The following is a 17,389-nucleotide window of genomic DNA, read 5'->3' as shown; positions in this document are numbered from 1 at the left end:
TACTCTCAATATGTCCTGCCACCTTCAAAGGTCAATACACACGAACCCACAGGTCCCTCTGTCCCTGTACATATGCAGCAAGATCTGGACAAAATCCAGGCTTGGGCTGATAAGTGGCAAGTACCATTCACGCCACCCATGTGCCAGGCAATGACCATCTTCAACAATTCTAACCATCTCCCCTTGACGTTCAATGGCATTACTATCACTAAATGCCCCACCATCAACATCCTGGGGATTACTATTGACCAGAAACTTAACTGGACCAGCCATATAATTACTATGGCTACAAGAGCAGGTCAGAGGCTGGGAATTCTGCGGGCTTAACTTACCTCCTGACACACCAAAGCCTGTCCACCATCTACAAGGCATAAGTCAGGATTGTGATGGAATACTCTCCACTTGCCTGGATGAGTGCGGCTCCAACAACACTCAAGAAGCTCAACACCATCCAGGACAAAGCAGCCTGCTTGATCAGCACCCCGTCCATCACCTTAAATATTCACTCCCTTCACCAGTGGCAGCAATGTGTACCATCTATAGATGCACTGCAGCAACTTGCCAAGCCTCCTTTGACAGCACCTTCCAAACCTGCAAACTCTATCTACCACCTAGAAGGACAAGGGCAGCAGATGCATGGGAACACCACAGCTGCAAGTTCCCCTCCAAACCATACACCATCCTGAGTTGGAACTATATTGGCATTCTTCATTGTTGCTGGGTCAAAAGCATGATACTCCCTTCCTAAAAGCACTGTGGGTGTACCTACACCACATGGACTGCAGCGGGTCAAGAAGGCGGCTCACCACCACCTTCTCAAGGACAGTTAGGGGTGGGCAATAAATGTTGGTCTGAGCAGTGACGCTTGCATCCCGAGAAAGAATAAGAAGAAACCGCTCTTTAGAACTGCACCATTTAGTCCATATGGCCTCTCCCTATCCTTTTGCTAAAATGCATCATCTCACATTTCTCTGTATTAAATTCCATCTGCCACTTGTTTGCCCATTTTGCGAGCCTCTCCATGTCCTGTTGCAGTCGATTGGTATCATCTTGACTGTCTGCCTCACTTTGGCAAAATATAACACCAAGCCAAATGAGATATTAGGTCAAGTGACCAAAGGTTCAGTCAAAGAGGTAGGTTTTAAGGAGTGTCTTAAAGCAGGAAAGCAAAGGTAGAGAGACTTTGGGAGGGAATTCCAGAGCTTAGGGCCTAGGCGCGATTAAAGTTGGGGATGCTCAAGAGGCCAGAATAAGATGAGCATGGATATCTTGGATGATTGTGGGGCTGGAGGAGATTACATAGACAGTAAGGGGTGACGCCATGGAGAGAATTGAAAACAAGGATGGGAATTTTAAAATCAAAATGCTGCTTGACCAGGAACCGATATAGGTCAGCGAGGACAGGGGTGAGAGGGGAACGGGACTTGGTGCAAGTTAAGCCATGGGCAGCAAAGTTTTCGATGATCTCAAGCTTATGCAGGGTATGAGTTCTGATGAAAGGTCATTGAACTGAAACGTTAACTCTGCTTCTCTATCCACAGATGCTGCCAGACCTGCTGAGTTTTTCCACCACCTCTTTTTCTGTTTTTATTATGGAGGGTAGAACTTGGGTGATCAGCTGGGAATGCTTTGGAATAGTTTAGTCTAGAGGTAATGAGGGTTTCAGCAGCAGATGAGCTGAGAGGGGAGCAGAGTTGGGCAATGTTACAGAGGTGGCACTAGGTGGTCTCTGTGATGGTGTGGATATGTGGTTGGAAGCTCATCTCAGGGTCAACCGTGACACCAAGGTTGCAAACAGACTGGTTTAGTCTCAGACTGTTGCCAGAGTGAGGGATGGAATCAGGAGCTAGAAAATGGTGTTTGGAGTGGGGACTGAAAACATTGCCATCAGTCTTCCCAATATTTAATTGGAGGAAATTTCTGCTCATCCAGTACTGGATGTCACATTAGCAGTTTGATAATTTAGCAACAGTGGAAGAGTCAAGAAAGGTGGTCGTGAGGTAGAATTGGGTGTCATCAATGTATATGTGAAAACTAATGAAGTGCTTTTGGTGATGTTACACAGGGGCAGCATGTAGATGAGAAGTAGGAGAGGGCCAAGGATAGATCCTTGGGAGACACCAGGGGGTTACAGTGCCGCAACAGGAGGAGAAGCCATTGCAAGTGATACACTGGCTACGATTAGGTAAGAATGGAACCAGGTGACAGCAGTCCCACCCAAGTGCATGACAGTGGAGAGTCATTGGAGGAGGATGGTGTGGTCAACCGTGTCAAAGGCTACAGACAGGTCGAGTACGATGAGGTGGGAAAGTTTACCTTTGTCACAGTCACATAGAATGCAATTTGTGACTTTGATAAGAGCTGTTTCAGTACTGTGGCAGGGGTGGAAACCTGATTGGAGGGATTCAAACATGGAGTTTCCAGGAAAGATGCGCACGGATTTGGGAGGTGACAACACGTTCAAGGACTTTGGAGAGCAAAGGGAGGTTGGAGATGGGGCGGTAGTTTGCAAGGGCAGTGGGGTCAAGAGTTGGTTTGTGTTTGAGGAGAGGGGTAATGATGGTAGATTTAAATGAGAAAGGGACAACACCTAAAGCGAGAGAACCATTAACGATATCAGCTAACATGGGAATCGGGGTGGGGGGAAGCTCGGTGGTCAGTTTAGTGGGAATAGAGTTGAAGGAGCAGGATGTGGGCATCATGGACAAGATGAGCTCGGAGAGGGCATGGGGGAGAAAGGAGTGAAACTGGAGAAAAATGTGAGTTCAGAGCTGGAGCAGGGGGAGCATTAGAGGAGGTTTGGCCCAGTGGGCTAGTGGAAGGGAAGGACGTGGCAGAGGCAGCTGATTGGATGATCTCGATCTTAGTGCTAAAGAAGTCCATAAGTTTCTTACACTTTCTTTTAAGTGTGTTAAAGAAGGAAAGAGAGGCAGTGAGGTTTGGAGAGGGTATTCCAAGGTCAGGTCCTAGGCAGCTGAAGGCATGGCTGCCAATGGTGGAGTGATTAAAATCAGGACGCGCTAGAGACCAGAATTGGAGGAGCGCGGATATCTTAGACAGTTGTAGGGCTGGTGGAAGTTACAGAGATAGGAAGGGGCAGGCCATAGAGGGCCGTGTGTTCTCCTGTGTGTGATGCACTCCATGCCATGTGTTCTCCTGCGTGTGATGCACTCGGGCCCTGTGTTCTCTGCGTGTTATATACTCCGTGCCGTGTGTTCTCCTACGTGTGATGCACTCGGGCCGTGTGTTCTCTACGTTTGATACACTCCAGCCATTTGTTCTCCTGCGTATGATACACATCGGCCGTGTGTTCTCTGTATGTGATGCACTCCGTGCCATGTGTTCTGCGTGTGATGCACCCGGGCCGTGTGTTCTCTACGTTTGATACACTCCAGCTGTGTGTTCTCCTGGGTGTGATGCACTCTGGCCATGTTTTCGCTGCGTGTGATAGACTCCAGCCATGTGTTCTCCTGCATGTGATACACTTCGGCCGTGTGTTCTCTACATGTGATGCACTCCGACCGTGTGTTTTGCATGTGATGCACTCGGACTTTGTGTTCTGTGCGTGTGACACACACCATTTGTGTGTTCTCCTGCATGTGATGCATTCGGACTGTGTGTTCTCCTGCGTGTGATGCACGCGGGCTGTGTGTTCTCTGCTGTTATAAACTCCGTGCCGTGTGTTCTCCTGCATGTAATACACTCCAGCTGCATGTTCTCCTGTGTGTGATACACTCCGGCCGTGTGTTCTCCTGCGTGTGATACATTCCGACCGTGTGTGTGTTCTGTGTGTGTATTGCACTTGGGCCATGTGTTCTCTGTGTGTGATGCACTCGGGCCATGTGTTCCCTGCATGTGATGTACTCCGAGCATGTGTTCTCTGTGTGTGATACACTCCGGCCATGTGATCTCCTGCATGTGATACACTCCGGCCATGTGATCTCCTGCATGTGATACACTCCGGCCATGTGATCTCCTGCATGTGATACACTCCGGCCATGTGATCTCCTGCATGTGATACACTCCGGCCATGTGATCTCCTGCATGTGATACACTCCGGCCATGTGATCTCCTGCATGTGATACACGCCGGCCATGTGACTCCTGCATGTGATACACTCCGGCCATGTGATCTCCTGCATGTGATACACTCCGTGCCGTTTGTTCTCCTGCGTGTGATACACTCCGACCGTGTGTTCTGTGTGTGATGCACTCTGGCCAAGTGTTCTCTTGTGTGTGATACACTCCAGCTGTGTGTTTTCCTGCATGTGATGCACTCCGTGTTGTGTGTTCCCTGCATGTGATGCACTCCAGGCTGCATGTTCTTTGTGTGTGATGTATTCCGAGCACGTGTTCTCTATGTGTGATGCACTTGGGCCATGTGTTCTCTATGTGTGATGCTCTCCAGCCTCCAGTTCTCTTGCAATTGAAAAGTTTTATCCTGCCAGGGAAATGCAGCATTGGTTTACAAATGGCAAAAGTAGAAAAATATCCAACCTACACATTTGTACTTAGGATGGAGCTTATTATAACTGACTTGAACTGCCCCCAAACAGAAAGAATCCATATTCACTCCCTGTACCATTTCAGTTTTAGTTTCAGTGTAAAGTACAGTTACCATTTGGCAAATTTCCATTTTAAAGTTGTAAATTTGCAAACATATGCAAATTTGCAATAGGATACCTTCCCGTATCCTGTGTTAATGAGCTGTTCCATGACCGCTAGACTGCGGTTAGAGGATTACTGGATGGAAAGAACAGAGGGTGTGTGTTTTTATGAATCGATGCACCTTGTGCAGCTCATTTCCAAGAGGGACCATGAAACTTGCAAATCCTGGCTCCTCTCTCTGTACTGGAGCTGATCCAGCTTTAACAGAGTAAGAGAAATGGTGCTGAAACACACCAGACGCAATTAAATATCCCTGTTGACTTGTGTGGCAACTTATTTGGAGACACATGCACCAACTAAACAACAATTGTGCTATCAAGTTTTCTTTATTAGATTTTGCATAGGGCTGGTTTTGCTTAATCATCAAAGGTTCTGATAAATCTTGAGAATGATGTGGGAGTTGCAAATGCTGGAATGGATTCACTACCTGCCATCTTTATATTGCTGGATTTTTGGATTTCAGGATGCTCATTTTCAACAACAAACAGTGGTGTTCTGTGCTCAAGGTAATGAACACATGTTCAATTATAGGAGGGGCTAGAGTGTGTAGCCCAGAAATGTATATGGGCACTAACTGTTCCTTTATGCATTATAATAATAGCAAGGGCCAGTGTGTGTAGTCAAGGAGTGTTTATTGTGAACTAACTATATCTATACACCCTACACACCAGTGTCAATCACTGCTGGTATTTTTGATCCACCATCTAGATTTCGAAAATAAGAACATAAATGCTAGCAATACTCAGCAGGTCTAGCAGCATCTATGGAGAGAGAAACAGCGTTAACATTTCAGGAAAATACCCTTTCATCAGAACCATCAGTGAAAGTTCACGGACCTTAGTGTTAACTCTGTTGCTCTCTCCACACATGCTGCCTGACCTGCTGAGTAGTTCCAGCATTTCCTATTTTTATTTCAGCGTTCCAGCATTGGCAGTATTTTGCTTTTGTACTAGATTTCTAAACCTTGGCTCACCAAGTTTGGCAGCTGATTGTATATTTTGCCCATTAAAATTCAGGCCACTGCATGTCATCCTTCAGCACAGCCACTCAAGCTCATCGACTATGCAGGGTGCCATTTGTCATCCTGAAATATTGAAATTTTCAAAGAAAGTAATTTACATCTTTATAAATTTTCATGTCAGAGGGTGCTTGATTCTGATCGCAATGTGGCATGATTGCAATATGAATTTTCATATTGCTTCTGTTGATTAACATGACAGATGAACTGCTCCTGCGGGACAGAAGTAACACACGATTCAGAAAAAAATGCACTTTCTCCTGTCCTAACACTGACACAACCATTTACTGTTTCCATTGTAGTGCAGTGAACTTCTCCTTCTACTGGTTACACCCAGAATGATTGCCTGCTGATGGGTGGGCCATTCCTAAGCAGCATGATACCAGATGGCTGGGAATTTGACCTGGTGTCTGTAGTATGTGTACAGGAATGGGCTGCCAACTCCAGTTGAAAGTATTCCTGGAAACTTCCTCTCGTCTCCAACTGCCCGCCATCTCCAGTATTTTTTATAACTAATAAAGAAGAAAACGGTGTTCAGATTGCAAACTGAATGTGGAGATTCAAATTTGGTGAATAACGAGTTTGGTGAAGGGGGGAGGAGGTGCTCCATTTTCCACTTTTTTTTCTACTTTTTTAACCCTCCAGTATTTGGTTCTTGCTTCGGTGCAGTGGAAGGACCTGTTTGGTGAGTACCTGGTAAGCTATTCTACTTATAATAAATAGTCTGTAAAGTTAAGGTATGGCCGAGTGGCATGTACAGCCTGTGGCATGTGGGAAGTCATGGACGTTCTATGTGTCCGAGGCAGACACATCTGCAGGAAGTGTCACTGGCTGCAGAAGCTTGCACTCCGGGTTTCAGAATTCGAGCGGTGGCTGGAGTCACTGTTGTGCAGCCGCGAGGCGGAGGACCACGTAAATAGCACATTTAGGGAGGTGGTCACACCACAGGTTAGGAGCATGCAGGCAGATAGGAAATGGGTGACCGCCAGGCAGATAGTGCAGAAGTCCTCTGATATGATCTCACTTGCTAAGCGGTTTTCCATTTTGGATACTGGTGAGGGTGATGGTTCCTCAGAGGAGTGCAGTCAGAGCCAAGTTTGTGGCACCACAGTTGGCTCAGCTGCACAGAAGGGAAGTGTGGAAGAGCAGTAGTGATAGCGAATTCATTAGTTAGGGAAACAGATAGGTGTTTCTGCAGCAGTAAACGTGACTCCAGGATGATGTGTTGCCTCCCTGGTGCCAGGGTCAAGGATGACACAGAGTGGCTGCTGGACATTCTTCTGATGGAGGGTGAACAGCCAGAGGTCATTGTCCATTGATACCAATGACATAGGTAAGAAGGGGGATGAGGTCCTGAAAGCAGATTTTAGAGAGCTGGGAAGGAGATTTAAAAAGCAGGACCTCAAAAGCAGTAATCTCAGGATTACCCCCAGTCCCATGTGCAAGTGAGCAAAGGAATAAGAGAATTGAGCGATTGAACACGTGGCTGGAGAACTGGTGTAGGAGGGCATCAGATTTCTGAGACATTGGGACTGGTTCTGGGGCAGGTGGGACCTGTACAAGATGGACAGGTTGCATCTTAGCAGGACTGGGATGAATATCCTCAGAAGGAGATTTCCTAGTGCTGTTGGGGAGGGTTTAAACTAAATTGTCAGGGGGGTTGGAACCTGAGAGGGAGCTTTTATTTGGAGGGAAGTAAAACTGGTAACTTGTCTGGGGTGTGGGAACCAAGAGCAAGTATCAGTGAGGAATATCAAGATGCACAGAATACTGGGGTAGATAGATAGCACGAGAGAAGGGAATAGTACGTTATTAGGTGGGTTCAGAGTAAGGGAGAAAGTAATAAAGTCTGAATCAGGGTTAATGTGCATGGAGTGTAGTTAATAAGACTGGTGAGATTGCCATGTTGAAACAATGTCGTGGCTATAACAGAGACCTGGCTCAAAGAAGGTCAGGACTGGGTGTTAACTATTCCTGGATACAAGGTGTTCAGGAAAGGTAGGAAAGGGAAAAAAAGGGGGAGGGGTCGCAGTATTGATTAAGGAGAGCATTGCAACGCTGGAGAGAAAAGATGTTCCGGGGGCGTTGAGGACAGAATCAATTTTACTAGAGCTAAGTAACAAAAAAGGTGCAGTTACATTGCTTGGTGTTGTCTATAGGCCACCAGCTAGTGGGAGAGACATGGAGGAACAAATTTGCAAGGAAATTACAGAGGTGCAAAAATTATAGTTACAATGGGGGGACTTTAATTATCCAAACATAGACTGGGATAATAGTAGTGTAAAGTGTTTTCAGGAATATTTTCTATAACGGTAGGTTGCTAGTCCAACAAGAAATGAGGCACTGCTAGACATGGTTCTTGGGAATGAGATGGGCCAAGTGGATCAAATATCAGTAGGAGAGCATTTAGGTGATAGTGATTATTGTATCATAAAGTTTAGGCTGACTATGGAAAAGGACAAAGAGCAATCCAGGGTAAGAATAATTAACTGGGGGAAGGCTAACTTCAATGGGGTAAGAATGGAGCTGGGGGCGAATAAATTGGAGTCAAAAGCTGGCAGGAAAACCGGTAGATGAACAATGGGCTACCTTCAAAGAAGAGATCATTTGGGCACAGTCAAGGTATGTTCCCTCAAAGGGGAAAAGTTGGGTAAACAAATCCAGAACTCTCTGGATGACAAAAGAGGTAGCGATTAAGAAAAAGAAAAAGTGTGCTTCTGACAGATGCCAGGTAGGAAATACTATTGAGAACCAGGCTGAATATAGAAGGTCCAGAGAGGAAGTGAAAAAGCAAATAAGGGAAGAGAAGAGAGAGCATGAAAAGAGACTGGCAGCTAGCATTAAAGGAAATCCCAAAGTTTTCTATAGGTAAAATAGTAAAAGGGTGGTAAAAGGAGGAGTGGGGCCGATTAGGGACCAGAAAGGGGATTTACACGTGCAGGCAGAGGGCATTGCTGAGGTATTAAATGAATACTTTGCATCTGTCTTTCCCAAGGAAGAAGCAACCCAGGCAATGTTGAAAGAGGAGGTAATTCAAACACTAGAAGGGTTTAAAATTGATAAAGAGGAAATACTAGAAAGGCTGTCTGTATTTAAAGTGGATAAGGCACCAGGACCAGATGAGCTGCATCCAAGGATGCCGAGGGAAGTGAGGGTGGAATTAACAGAGGCACTAGCCATAATTTTTCAGTCTTCCTTAGACTCTGGGGTGATGCCAGAGGACTGGAGAATTGCAAATGTTACACCCTTGTTCAAAAAAGGGTGTAAAGATAAGCCCAGCAACTACAGGCCAGTCAGTTTAACTTCAGTGGTGGGAAAACTTCTAGAAAAAATAATTCAGGACACAATCAATAGTCATATGGATAAATTCAAGTTAATTAAGGAAAGCCAGCATGGATCTCTTAAGGGAAAATCATGTTTAACTAACTTGCTAGAGTTTTTTGAAGAGGTAACAGAGAGGGTTAATGAGGGCAATGCTGTTGATGTGGTGTACATGGACTTTCAAAAGGTGTTTGATACAGTGCCACACAACAGACTTGTGAGCAAACTTGTAGCTCATTGAATAAAGGGGACGGTAGCAACATGGATACAAAATTGGCTGAGTGACAGGAAACAAAGAGTAGTGGTTAAGAAATGTTTTTCGGGCTGGCGGAAGGTTTATAGTGGAGTTCTTCAGGGATCAGTGTTGGGATCCTTGCTTTTCCTGATATATATTAATGACCTATACCTTGGTGTACAGGGCACAATTTCAAAGTTTGCAGATGATACGCAACTTATGTGAGGAGGATAGTGTAGAACTTCAAAAGGATGCAGACATGTTGGTGAAATGGGCAGACAGGTGGCAGATGAAGTTCAATGCAGAAAAATGTGAAGTGGTTCATTTTGGTCAGAAGAACATGGAGAGACAATATAGAATAAAGGGTACAATTCTAAAGCGGGTGCAGGAGCAGAGGGACGTGGGTGTATATATGCATAAGTCATTGAAGGTGGCAGGACAGGTTGAGAGAGAGGTCAATAAAGCATACAGTGTCCTGGGCTTTGTTAATAGGGGCATAGCGTACAAAAGCAAGGAAATTATGTTGAACTTGTATAAGACACTAGCTCGGCTTCAGCTGTGGTATTGCGTCCAGTTCTGGGCACCGCATTTTAGGAAAGATGTGAGCGCTATTGGAGAGAGTACAGAAAAGATTCAGGAGAATGGTTCTAGGGATGGGAAATTTAGTTATGAAGATAGATTGGAGAAGAGAAGGCTGAGAGGAGATTTGATGGAGGTATTTAAAATCATGAAGGGTCTGGACAGAATAGATGGAGAGAAACTGTTCCCACTCATGAAAGGATCAAGAACGAGAGGGCACAGATTTAAAGTATTTAGTAAGAGAAGCTAAAGTGACATGAGGAAAAACTTTTTCACGCAGCGAGTGGTTAAGTTCTGGAATGCACTGCCTGAGAGTGTGGTGGAGGCAGGTTCAATCGAAGCATTCAAAAGGGAATTAGACAGTTATAGGAAAAGGAAGAATGTGCAGGGTTATGGGGAGAAGGCAGGGAAATGGAACTGAGGGAATTGCTCTTTCGGAGAGCCAGTACAGACACGATGGGCCGAAAGGCCTCCCTCTGCACTGTAACGATTCTGCGATTCTGTGAAGTGTTCAAAAAAATGGACAAAGAGACACACAATTTTATTTCCAATGTCTCGACGATTTTTCTTCCATGTTGCTCACAGCAATGGGCAGGAGGTGAGTCTTGAATTTTTGGAGACAGCAGGACAATCCTGGAGGATTGGCAACCCTAGCAAAGCAGCTGACATGAGACACACACAAGCTATGGAGAACCAGAAAGGACTGAATGTTTCCCTGACGCTCAGTGCATTACACACTAGCTCTATCTATCATTGTAGTGTGTGTATAGGAACAGTCAGTGAGTTCATCCGAGTCTGTGGGTGCATGTATAGGGAGAGAGAGATCTGGCACTGGTTAACTTTAATCTTTCTGTGTTCGAATGACAGATGGTTGTTTAAAATCACAAATCAAAAGGCCTTTGATAAGGTGCCACATGGTAGAGTCATGACAAAGGTTAGGACATGTGGAGTCGGGAACAAATATTTGAATGGATAACAAATTAACTGAAAGAAAAGCAGAGAGCAGATGTAAAGGGTAGTTATTCAGGTTGGAAGAAGGAAGAAAGCAGTGTTTCACAAGGATGAGTACTGGGACCACTGTTGTACATAATTTACATTAATGATTCAGACTTTGGAATAAGTAGATGATACCGACCTGGGGGGAGGTATAGCTAACACTGAGGAAGAATATAATATAATACAAGAAGACTGTAGAAAACTCGTAGACTGGGTAATTAAGTGGCAAATTAACTTTAACATAGATAAATGTGAGGTGATGCTCATTTGGTTGGAAAAATAGAAAGATCATCTACACCTTAGAAAATAAGAAACTGAATGGGGTGGAAGAACAAAGGGATCTAGGGCTAAAGGTGGTCAAATCATTAAAAAGCAGCATCACACATCAGCAAAGCAATTAAAATGCTAACAAATCTCTGAGATTTTTTTCTACGGGCATAGAATTCAAAAGTAGTGATGTTAGCTTAAACTTGTATAGGTCCCTTTTCAGGCCCCACTTAGATCTCCATACTATAAAAAGGACTGAGAAGCACTGGCAACAGTGCCATCAAAATTTACCAGGATGGTACCGGAAGATGGTACCAGGAGAGATTACAGCTATTGGGAAATATCGAACAGGTTGGGATTTTCTTTACAAAAGAGACGGCTGAGAGGATACTGAGTAGAGGTCTTTAAAATTATGAATGGGATGGGCAGGTAGATGAGGAGAGAATCTGTGGGAGAATCCAAAACTAGGGGCCATAAATACAAGATAGTTGCTGATAAATACCATGAAGGGAAATAAGGAGAAATGTCTTTACTCAGAATGTGGTGTTCACTACCACGTAAAGTGGTTGAGGCAAATAGCTTGGATGCTTTCAAAAGGAAACTAAACAAGTACATGAGAGAAATGGGAATAGAAAGATATGCTGTAAGGCTGAGATGAGGTGGATGGAACGAGAAGAAACTCGTGTGGAGTATAAACACCAGCACAAACTTGTTGGGCCGAATGGCCTGTTTCTCTGCTGTATATTCTATGTAATTGAGTGTTAACCATGGCTCAGTTGGTAGCGCTTTTGCCTCTAAATCACAAGGTTCTGGGTTGAAGTCCTACTCCAGGGCTTGAGCACAAAACCAAAGCTGACACTCCAGTGCAGTACTGAAGGAGTGCTGCACTATCAGAGGTGTCGATGAGACGTTAAACCCAGGCCCCATCCGTCTGCTCATGTCGACATAAAAGATCCCACAGTACTATTTTGAAGAAGAGTGGGTGTCCCTCAATCAAAATCACAAAAGCTGATTACGTGGTCATTATCACATTGCTGTTTGTGGGAGCTTGCTGTGCACAAATCAGCTGCTGTGTTTCCTACATAATAACAGTGACTACACTTCAAAAGTACTTTGGTTGCAAAGCACTTTGGGTCATCCAATGGTTGTGAAAAGCACTATATAAATGCAAGTTTTTTTTTCTATTTAATAATTTTGAAAATTACAAATGTAAGCAAGTCGTCTGCAAATATTGAAATGACTTGAGTGTAATGTCCACAAACTCAAGATTTAAGTAATCAGATGCCTCTATATATTAAATCTCAGTTCATGGAATTATTATTTCCAGTCGAGTGAAAATGTGCGAACATTTAGAAAAATATCTCATCGCTTTTAATAACCATGGTAATGCAAGTTGTTAGCAAGTATTGAGGGAGTAGTGCAATACCTTCATGCCTTGATCTATTGTACCAGGGAGAAATGGGACACAGGTTTACCCACTGCAGTTGTTCAGGTGGCAGGTTCCTGTTCTAGGAGGGACCAACAGCATGAGGTACCAAGGGAAGGACAGATATTTCTGCAAAGTGAGGGAGAAGATTGGCTGAGTCCACTCAGACCATCTTGTGCAATCCTGCTCCGCAAATGATAGTGTAACATTAGCAGAGGGCCTGGCTGAACACTGCATGACTAGCAAACTTCAAAGCTAGGATTGAGCAAGGAAGGAAGTAATGTAGGAAACATTGAAGGTAGTGAGGAGCCTGCAGGCCAATTACAGCTGGGAGTAATTGCTAATATCCACAGTTTAAGGTTGCTGTTGGCTCTCATGCACTGTCACTTTGACAGTGTTGAATTGCAATGAGGATAGTGATTGATACTAACACTTCTGCTGAGAAATTACCCAACTAGCAAGCTGCTGCTTTACCAAATTCAAAATAATGTCGTAAGCGCCTTAGGATGTTTTAAGTTGAAGGTGCTATATAAATTCAAGTTGTTGTTGTAATGTGTTTGTATGTCCCTCTGGTAGGTCTGTGACCAGAAATGCACCACACGTATCTTTCGCATTATTGAATTAACTCTTAAACTGCAACATTCCCACAAAATTCCTCGCAGAACAGTGCAAACTTCTCTGACAATCATATAATAGCAGGTCTGCGAATGTGTGCCCAGCACAGACTGTCCCTGGATGTAATAGCAGCTCAAGGTACCTGAAAGCTCTTCAACTTGGCCATGTATTGACCTACAGGTTAGTGAAGGGAGGGAACCTCCTGTTACTGGCTGGAGGCGCAGGACTTGCCTGAGTTGGTAACACATTCACTTTTGATTCAGAAGTTTGTGGGTTCAAGACCCACTCCAAGGTCTGAGCCACAAAAATCAAGACTGACACTCCAGTGCAGTACTGAAGGAGTGCTGCATTGTGAGAGGTGCCGTCTTTCGAATGAGACAGTAAACTGAGGCCTCGTCTACCCTCCCATGTCACTATTTTGAAGAAGAGCATGGGAGTTATCCCAAATGTCCTGGCCAATATTTATCCCTCACTCAACATCTCAGATTATCTGGTCATTATCACATTGTTGTTTGTGTAAGTTTGCTGTGTGAAAGTTGGCTGCCACATTTCCTACATTACAACAGTGACTATACTTCACAAGTACTTCAATGGCTGTAAAGCACTTTGGGACGGCTGGTGGTCATGAAGGGTACTCTATAAATACAAGTCATTTTTTACAAAGTGAGAGAACACTGGTATTTTGTGCTTATGGAATATTACAGCTCACTGGATTGGTGCTGCTCCATTTATTTGAAACTAATGATATAGTTTTGCTCAAAGGTAAAAATAAACCGAACTGTGTAGATATAGACTGTTACTAGGCAGGAGCATGCTTTCTCTCACTCCCCTTCCCTCCCCACCTCGCTCTCTCTCTCTCCCTCCCCCACCCACAGTACATACCCAACCAAGTAAGTTTGATTTACATTCTAATTGCAACCAAAAGAAAAGCCTTTGACCCGACCGCCTTCACTGTAGAGCAGCTGGTCCTTACTCCAGTGAGAATCAGATATTGCCAAAACAAGCGTATGTGTACAGCACAGCCAGCTGTGGTCTGTGACAAACAGCTGTAACACTTGCCCTACTCTGCCTCACAGGGCTTCGGAACTTCTTTAAGAGTTTAAATTAATTAAAGCTAAAAGTTTGCCTTTGTCCTATTTACTGACAGAGTTGTAACTGGCTTGTGTAGTCACTCGGACCTGTGCTTATTTCCCTGCTTCTCAATGTGCTACGCACGTGGATGTGCACACACACATTCACACTTGTGTCGACAGTATCCAGATCACCTTGCAGTCAAGGCCAACTGCTGTAGAATGAAGAAGGTTGAGTAAAGTCAGATTTTTCTTCTTGTTACAATCAGAAAATAAATCAAACCAACTGAATTCCAGGCCCCTAGATTGGGATAGCATTTAGCCTCAGTCAGCAAACCACAGGACAGCTCCTTGCTCTTCTCCCAAAGCAAATTAGAGGGTGAAAAAGAGACTTAATAGAATAAAAGCAAAATACTGCGGATGCTGGAAATCTGAAATAAAAACAAGAAATGCTGGAACCACTCAGCAGGTCTGGCAGCATCTGTGGAAAGAGAAGTAGAGTTAACGTTTCGGGTCAGTGATCCTTCTTCGGAACTAGCAAATATTAGAAATGTCAAAGGTTATAAGCAAGTGAGGCGGAGGTGGGGCAAGAGATAACAAAGGAGAAGGTGTAGATTGGACAAGGCCACATAGCTGACCAAAAGGTCATGGAGCAAAGGCAAACAATATGTTAATGGTGTGTTGAAAGACAAAGCATTAGTACAGATAGGGTGTTAACGGACTGAATATTGAACAGCAGCAAGTCCGAACATGAAAAAAAAACAGTGGGTTAACAAACTGAACAAACTAAGATGAAATGAAATAAACATGAAAAAAAAGTTGTAAAAAAGAAAAAATAACTAAAAATGAAAGTAAAATGGGGGGCCCATCATGCTCTGAAATGATTGAACTCAATGTTCAGTCCTGCAGGCTGTAGTGTGCCTAATCGGTTAATGAGATGCTGTTCCTCGAGCTTGCGTTGATGTTCACTGGAACACTGCAGCAACCCCAGGACAGAGATGTGAGCATGAGAGCAGGGGGGAGTGTTGAAATGGCAAGCAACCTGAAGCTCAGGGTCCTGCTTGCGGACTGAGCGGAGGTGTTCCGCAAATCGGTCACCCAGTCTGCGTTTGGTCTCCCCAGTGTCGAGGAGACTACATTGCGAGCAGCGAATACAGTATACTACATTGAAAGAAGTACAAGTAAATCGCTGCTTCACCTGAAAGGAGTGTTTGGGGCCTGGGATAGTGAGGAGAGAGGTGGTGAATGGACAGGTATTACACCTCCTGCGATTGCAGGGGAAGGTGCCATGGGAAGGGGACGAGGTGGTGGGGGTAATGGAGGAGTGGACCAGGGTGTCGCGGAGGGAACGATCCCTTCGGAATGCTGACAGGGGAAGGGAGGGGAAGATGCGTTTGGTAGTGGCATCACGCTTGAGGTGGCGGAAATGGCGGAGGATAATCCTTTGGATATGGAGGCTGATGGGGTGGAAAGTGAGGACAAGGGGAACCCTGTCACGGTTCTGGGAGGGATGGGAAGGGGTGAGGGTAGAGGTGCGGGAAATGGGCCGGACACGGTTGAGGGCCCTGTCAACAACTGTGGGGGGGGAATCCTCGGTTGAGGAAAAAGGAGGTCATATCAGAAGCACCGTCATGGAAGGTAGCATCATCAGAGCAGATGCGTCGGAGCCGGAGAAACTGGGAGAATGGATTGGAGTCCTTACAGGAGGTAGGGCGTGAAGAAGTGTAGTCGAGGTAGCTGTGGGAGTTGGTGGGCTTATAATGGATATTAGTAGACAACCTATCCCCAGAGATGGAGACAGAGAAGTCAAGGAAGGGAAGGGAAGTGTCGGAGATGGACCATGTAAAGGTGAGAGAAGGGTGGAAATTGGAAGCAAAGTTGATAAAGTTTTCCAGTTCGGGGCGAGAGCAGGAAACGGCACCGATACAGTCATCAGTGTACCTGAAAAAGAAATGGGGGAGGGGGCCTGAATAGGACTGGAACAAAGAATGCTCGACATATCCCACAAAAAGACAGGCATAACTAGGACCCATGTGGGTACCCATAGCAACACCTTTTACTTGAAGGAAGTGAGTGGAGTTGAAGGAGAAGTTGTTCAATGTGAGAACAAGTTCAGCCAGGCGGAGGAGGGTGGTGGTGGATGGTGACTGGTTGGGCCTCTGTTCAAGGAAGAAGCGGAGAGCCCTTAAACCATCCTGGTGGGGGATGGAGGTGTAGAGTGATTGGACATCCGTAGTGAAGAGGAGGCGGTTGGGACCAGGAAACTGGAAATTGTCAAAATGACGTAGGGCGTCAGAAGAGTCACGAATGTAGGTGGGAAGAGACTGGACCAGCGGAGAAAAGATTGAGTCAAGATAGGAAGAAATGAGTTCAGTGGGGCAGGAGCAGGCTGACACAATGGGTCTGCCGGGACAGTCCCGTTTGTGGATTTTGGGAAGGAGGTAGAAGCGGGCTGTCCGGGGTAGCGGGACTATGAGGTTGGAAGCTGTAGAGGGAAGATCTCCAGAGTAGATGAGGTCAGTGACAGTCCTTTGGACAGTGGCTTGATGTTCGGTAGTGGGGTCATGGTCCAGAGGAAGGTAGGAAGAAGTGTCTGTGAGTTGGCGTTGAGCTTCTGCAAGGTAGAGGTCGGTATGCCATACAACAACAGCACCACCCTTGTCTGCAGGTTTGATGACCATGTCGGGGTTAGACCTGAGAGAACGGAGTGCCTCAAGTTCAGAGTGGGACAGGTTAGAGTGAGTGAGGGGGGCAGAGAAATTGAGATGACCAATGTCTCGCCGACAGTTTTCAATGAAGAGATCAAGAGTGGGTAAGAGGCCAGGGGGAGGGGTCCAGGTTGAGGGAGAATGCTGGAGGCAAGTGAATGGGTCTGCTGGTCGGGGGGAGGACTCCTGGTCAAAGAAGTGAGCCCGGAGGCGGAGGCGACGGAAGAAGAGCTCAACGTCATGCCGAGCGCGAAATTCATTGAGGTGGAGACTTAATAGAATGTTGTAAGGGTGAAGGACTTCAGTTATTAGAAGAGACTAGAGAAGCTGGAATTGTTCCGTTTCAAGCAGAGAAATAACGGGGTGATTTAATAGAGGCGTCCAAAATCATGAAGGATTTTGATCAAGGAAACGAAGAAAAACTATTTCTACTGGCAGCAGGGTCAGTAACCAACACAGAGATTTGAAGTAGTTGACAAAAGAACAA

The 17,389-nt window shown here is 45.3% G+C and overlaps 1 protein-coding gene across 9 annotated transcripts in view; it reads left to right on the top strand.

The window, feature by feature from the left end:
• The window catches only part of LOC137382817 (oxysterol-binding protein 2-like), a 441,835-nt gene that overhangs the window by 242,132 nt on the left and 182,314 nt on the right, over positions 1–17,389 (top strand). The gene's annotated exons all lie outside the window — the stretch shown is intronic.

This window comes from Heterodontus francisci, chromosome 23, assembly GCF_036365525.1.
Source record: "Heterodontus francisci isolate sHetFra1 chromosome 23, sHetFra1.hap1, whole genome shotgun sequence".
Taxonomy (NCBI): domain Eukaryota; kingdom Metazoa; phylum Chordata; class Chondrichthyes; order Heterodontiformes; family Heterodontidae; genus Heterodontus; species Heterodontus francisci.
The sequence above is the reverse complement of the archived record's forward strand: the minus strand, read 5'-3'. Positions and strand labels throughout refer to the sequence as shown.